Source organism: Gadus macrocephalus, chromosome 2, assembly GCF_031168955.1.
Source record: "Gadus macrocephalus chromosome 2, ASM3116895v1".
Classification (NCBI taxonomy): domain Eukaryota; kingdom Metazoa; phylum Chordata; class Actinopteri; order Gadiformes; family Gadidae; genus Gadus; species Gadus macrocephalus.
Window position 1 is genome coordinate 21735057 of NC_082383.1, and position 7108 is coordinate 21742164.

The following is a 7108-nucleotide window of genomic DNA, read 5'->3' on the forward strand; positions in this document are numbered from 1 at the left end:
ACCATGTGAAGTTATTTGCCAAATAAGATTTGAAAAGCTTTGGAAGTTTATTTACAACACTATTTACATGGTTTCGGAGTAGTACACTTTGACATTTTAATACAGTTCAGCGAGAAAGGCGACGACGAATAAGAAGGGGGCGTTCCAGTCTGCGTAAACGGGATCCCCCACCACACGAGAACTCCCATTTGTGTCTGCAGTGGGATGATATTGACATCACGACTCACTACAATGGGTGCCCGGTCATTCAGCTGTTCAGCACCCAGGCTCTGGAACTCCCTCCCCCCACACATAAAACAGTCAGACACCATTACAACCTTCAAGTCACAACTCGAAACTCACCTGTTCAAACTCGCACACAACGTCTAACTGATCACTGTTTTGATTGTTTGTTTGTTTTGTTTTGTCTTGTTTTTGTTTTATTTATTTCTTATTTATTATGTTTATTTATTAATTTTTTCCACAATGTCTTGTTTTTTTTAAACGATTTATGATGACTATATGCTCTGTAAGGTGACCTTGGGTGTCTTGAAAGGCGCCTCTAAATTAAATGTATTATCATTATTATTATTACAATCCTCAGCATACATTTGTACAGTTGCTTTACATAAAACTGATTGCAAATCTTTTGTCAAGATAGAGTAATGAAACATGTGTACGTGTATGTGTAAGTAAATATGTATATGTGTTCGTTTGTATGTTTATATACCAATAGAAGAATATGTATATTTATAAATAAATATATATATATGATAATATAATTATATTCCTGAATATTATAACTGGGGAGTTTAGCTGCAATGCGGAGAGGAGGAAGAGGAGGAGGAGGAAGATGAGGAAGAAGAGGATGAGGATGAGGAAGGCGAAGAGGAGGAGGAAGAGGAGGAGGAAGAGGAGGAGGAGGAGGAAGAAGTGGGACGTGTTAGTATTATGAGGGGATGGTTGTGTTGCAAGATACTGCAAGACACCAAACACAGTGTCCCTCACCCAAAGCCTTGGTGGAATGTTTTGAATGGCATACAGTTTCTTGACAGTATCACACGACTGACACCCACTGAGCTATGTAACTGTGATGGACGAGTGGTTGAGGCGTTGGACTGGGTTTGACCCCTACTTGCCCCTGCTTGCAGTGCAAGGATAATCCTTGAGGGCTGATTCTATTTTTAGGATGCGGTGGCAAAAACAGACACTCTTTTCAGTTGACTTAAGTGAGATCCGTATAATGGTTCAAATCATGGCATTCCTCAGACCACTACAGAGCATGAAGGTTGATCAAAATGCTTACCTCTGTTTCACCTTAATACTGTTTAATGGCCATACACATACACACGCATGCACACGCGCACACATACACACACACACACACACACCCACACACACATACACACACACACATACATACATACATACATACATACATACATACATACATACATACATACTTACATACATACATACATACATACATACATACATACATACATACATACATACATACATACATACATACATACATACACGCATACACACAAACACACACACACACACACACACACACACACACACACGCACACACACACACACACACACACACACACACACACACACACACACACACACACACACACAAAAAGCAACAGGATTTTCACCTCCACTAATTTCCTATGTGTATGCTTGGTAAACATTGGCAAAGCCATCATTAAACACGTTTCCTTACGACCAGTAGAGGGCGCTGCTGAATGCCGGGTCCAGGTAATCCTGCTGACTTACCTGCAAACTGACTTGCCTTTTTGCCCTAAATAGCCCCCTAAATAGATCTGTCTATGCATGTGTGTGAGTAGGAGAGAGAGAGGGAGGGGAAAAGAAAGAGAGAGACAGAGCGTGTAGGAAGCGCTGTGTGCTAGCAACTGTGTGGGATGCATGGGAGAATAGATGGGTCACTTCATTATCTACCGCGCAGTGTGCCGACGATTGACGATTGTTCTTCCTTTTCCCTACAAACACACGCGAATGCACGCACGCACGCACACATGCACGCACGCACGCACGCAGTAACAAGCAAAATCAAACACACATTATTACTGCTTTACCGATTATCACTGGCTAGCAAAGACACATTTATGTTTTTTTAGTTTAAAGCAAACCTGGAAACTCAAAGTAATTGGCAATGAATTATAGACTTTTATGTTCAAAACACATGTGGTCAGTTTCATGAGTGTTAATTTAGTGATTCATCTATAATAACCCAATTGATCATCAAATGTGGCCCTTCATATATAATCATATAGAGCAGAGAAAGAAGGCGCAAAGTTAAGTCACAATCGTACATCCTTGGTGTGAGGCATAGCGACATCTAAACAGTGTCTGCAAGAGTGACCTGTGTCAATATCATCAAAAGTCTTGTTGGCCCATTTACCATGGACCTACAGTCATCTGTACTACACATCTTCTGTTCGACACATTCCAGGTTGTAGTATCTGGGTTTTGTCGCAGTAATCTGCTTGCATGACAAAACACACCTTGATTTCTGAGGCTTAGGAAGACTTAAGCTAGTGTCTTGTGAGGTACTAATGGTTTCCTCGCGAAGCTACTGAACCAGAGTTTCTTGTTTGCATGTGCGTCATGTGAACACACTGTGTAGTAGATACAGGGGAATGAAGACTTCAAGGCTGTGAGTCCCTTCCAATGTACCGTCCCAAGTACAAGGAACATTCCTGCCATCCACTGAATGACACCCTGACGGTGTAAACAGGGCTTATCTGGGACTTATTGCACACGGATCCAAATGTTAGGAACCCAGGACCCAGTCTACTCTGATTGTTGTTTTCAATCAGAAAGAGCGATGCCTTTTGCTCTCCAGATCATTGACTTAGTCCTCACTTTGGCCCACACAGCCCGCTGCAGTGCATGACCGGCCCTTTGAATACACTCATTTAATAGTTACACATACAAAAACACACCCATTGTTCTGTCGGCAACATGGTGTTCCCTCTAGAGGTGACTCAAGAACAACGTGCCATCAGTGTGTTGTGTGTGCATTTTGGACATGCTCACAAACACGATCAAGCACGTTCAGTGTGCTCCCAGTGCCCACACAAGGTCTTCCCAGTTCACTGTGAGAAGTGGCTCACACCTACTCATCTCCTCCATTCCATTCCATGTGTTTTTGCTGGTGATTCCTCCTGTTCAGGATCAGCACTACAGCTGCTTCCTGTTCAGGATCAGCACTAGAACAGCCTCTTCCTGTTCAGGATTAGCCCTAGAACAGCTTTATCCTGCTCAGGATCATTACTAGAACAGTTTCCTCCTGTTCAGGATCAGCACTAGAACAGCTTCTTCCTGTTCAAGATCGGCTCTAGAACAGCTTCTTCCTGTTCAAGATCGGCTCTAGAACAGCTTCTTCCTGTTCAAGATCGGTTCTAGAACAGTTTATTCCTGTTTCAGGATCAGCACTAGAACAGCTGCTTCCTGTTCAGGATCGGCTCCAGAATAGATTATTCCTGTTCAGGATCAGCACTAGAACAGCTTCTTCCTGTTCAGGATCAGCCCTAGAACAGCTTCTTCCTTTTAAGGATCAGCACTAGAACCGCTTCTTCCTGTTCAGGATCAGTACTAGAACAGCCTCTTTCTGTTCAGGATCAGCACTAGAACCGCTTCTTCCTGTTTCAGGATCAGGACTAGAACAGCTTCATCCTGTTCAGGATCAGTACTAGAACAGCTTCATTCTGCTCAGGATCAGTACTAGAACAGCTTCATCCTGTTCAGGATCAGTACTAGAACAGCTTCATTCTGCTCAGGATCAGTACTAGAACAGCTTCTTCCTGTTACAGGATCAGTACCAAAACAGCTTCTTCCTGTTCAGGATCATCACTAGAACAGCTTCCTACTGCTGGAGACAACACCCTAGAAGTGGCCCATCCGGTTGGGCCGATATGAGGCATCCCTATAAGAATGTGTAGGAGTGTAGTGTCGGTGAAGGGAGCAAACCAGCATTACCTGATGCATAGCATAGCATCAGCATCTCTCTGCGTCAGCATCTTTACGATCGTAGCTGCTTTGGTATTATAATGTTCTTATATGTTAGTACGATAGCTTTATTTTTTACTGATAAGTTGTAATACTTGAGAGGAGGTGCAGGAGGTGCATGTTTTGGCCTACTGACACTAAATAACATAAAGATTTATATTGCTTCCAAGTTATGCTTCACTTAATGTGTTTTTTCCATATCTACTTTTTACTTTATAGCTCATTCAAAATATTACAAAGTAAAGATGATAAATAGGTCTTTATGAAGAACTATAGAACCTACGACTTATCAAGCCAAAAACACTGATGCAATTTCTACATAACGTATTTCTATGATATCATTTTCTACGTCTACATTTGTGGTTGACGCCACACATTACAAACTTAACCTTAAAGCGCCTCAGCTATTTCTAGCCTCCGATAACAGCTCAGTATGTGTCACAATGCTAAAAGAGCAGCTTGACATTTGAATGGTTAAATCAACCCGGGCTCCATGACGGTGCCCTGGTGAGTCCCCATAATAATTAGCACAGGGGGTGTAACCATTGTTGCTCCCCTCTCAAGACTCCCGCTGTTACAGTGTGTTTCATATGCGGGGGCCGTTTGTAACACACAAACCCATGCGCTCGTGTGCTTGTGTGTTTGTGTGTCGGGCGCACATTCAGCGCAGCATGAGTTTCACACTTCATGACTCACGTGGTGGTCTGGTACATGGAGCAGATAGGCAGACCGAAACATTCCGGCTATGCAGGAAGAGGGACAGGGATGTAGTGGGAGGCTGTGGTGACACATGCTAGCGAAATCTGTGACACAGGTCCTTGGGGAACAATGACAGTACACTCTCAAGGTGTGCTTTTGTGTTTGTGTCTCTCGTCTTTAGCCAGGAATGTAAATAAACCACGCACGGAAACAGTACAACACTCTGAGTGTCAACTGGCGGTCGAGGTCAGAATGTAGCACACGCGCGCGCGATGAGGTGAAAGGTCGCGGCATGTGACAGGACGCGCAGTGACAGGACACACAGTGGTTTTACGGGGCTATAGGGTTGTGTGATTGCCCATTGTGTTCTGTTCCACAGTCTGTGAGGCTGAGTTATGAGTGTGACCGCACTGCTATGAAAGTCCATTTCTGTGGACTGGTAGTCTAGTCTAAGGCCTTATTTGGACAACTGAAATGGACGTTTCACTATAAGTGAACAGTTTTGTCAAGTCTGAAATAATCGATAAGGATTAAAGCCAGTTTCTGGCTTTAACTGTTAATTAAATCCTGTTAGATTGTAGATCCTGTTAGAATACAATCCTGTTAGATTGTTAATTGCTGTTGATATTGAAGAGCACATCTTCCAACACTGATGCTGTGTATTTTATATGCAAAGCGTGTTTGAAATATTCTACAGACCAAAACATATTCCTTAGTGTTTGGCCCTACTCTCATTGGAGTTTTGGGAAGGTGTTTTTTTTTGCCTGCTCTAGGGTTTAGGAAAGCCTAGAATGTGGATCTTAAAGTGGGCTTGTGAATCCTTTCGAGGCTTGAAGTTAACTAAGCCTACAGAACATAAACTTGACTTGAACACAATGAGCACAATGTGTTCTTCATTGACGTTGGTGACAGGAGCCCATTGTTAACAGATTGAGGTTTAATAAACCAAATGCCAGCCAGGCATGTTTCAATATGTTCTGTGGAGTGTGGTTGACAAAGATCGGTTGGTCTATAGTTTCTCATACGTTACTCTAACATTCATGTTGGAGCCTTATGATGAACAACAGGTGGTGCTTGGGTGAGCTTGAAACAAAGCACTTCTCTGTTCCCAGACTCTGGTGGTTTACTGGTTTCTCTTTCTGTCTGGGCCACAAAAGAGGACCACCTAAAAATGGACTTCCTCACCTCAACGGCACGATCAAGACTTTGTGGAGCTCAGCCTTCGCATGATTTGGAGCTATCCATGTGGCGATCTGTTTCTGATGTCCTTTCCTGGGATCGATACGCCTACAACATCATCAGAGCAGAGTTTCCGCAGCTCATTGCAGGTCACTTATTTTGTCCTCATTTTCCTCATCCTCCATGTGAAATGCTGATTCAACCAATCATCCCACGCTTCCCCTCTCTGCCCCTTGGCTGATAACATTCCTGGACCAAGACTAACATCCTGACGCGTGTTATTGTTCCACCGAGGAATGTGAGTGTGCCCTGCGTGCCTGCGGTGATGCCTACGGCTCACAGCACGCCCAGGGTCCTGTTAGAGGATGTGGCATGAGGATACTACTTGTGTAATGACAAGATCACCGTTTGGCCGGGGGGGGGGGGGGGGGGGGAGATCATGGACGGGTGTTTTCGTGTGTGTGTTGTTAATGTTGTGTATGTGCGCGCATGAGTGTGTGTGTGTCTACCCATTAACCTCCATCTCTATTTCCCAGAGTTCAATGTGTTTATGTTTTCTTTGTATCTTGAAGGATCGTGTTGATGATCGCTTATCTGTAACTGTCTTTAAGTGTGCAGAAATACATGTGTGTGTGTGTGTGTGTGTGTGTGTGTGTGTGTGTGTGTGTGTGTGTGTGTGTGTGTGTGTGTGTGTGTGTGTGTGTGTGTGTGTGTGTGTGTGCTTCTGTGTGCATTTGTGTGTGTTTGTGAGTGTTGATGTGTGTGTGTGGGTGTGTGTTTGTGTGTGGTGTGTGTGCATGTTTTTGAGACAAAGACCTGAGATAATACATTGTTGGAGAGAGAATTGAAGCACTACAGAAAACAAACCACATGGACTTTTCCGTCTTTCAAGTCATGTTTGAATTGTGCTTGTGTGTGTGTGTGTGTGTGTGTGTGTGTGTGTGTGTGTGTGTGTGTGTGTGTGTGTGTGTGTGTGTGTGTGTGTGTGTGTGTGTGTGTGTGTGTGTGTGTGTGTGTGTGTGTGTGTGTGTGTGTGTGTGTGTGTGTGACTCAGCACCTGTGTGTGTGCCCGTGTGCGTGTTTACAGCACTGCCATTGTCATTGTGCTGGACAGTGTAATAATAGCCATCATGTCCAGAAACATGATTGTCTGTGTAGGAGGCAACACCACCAGATGTACCGTTACAAATAGACTGGGATGTTT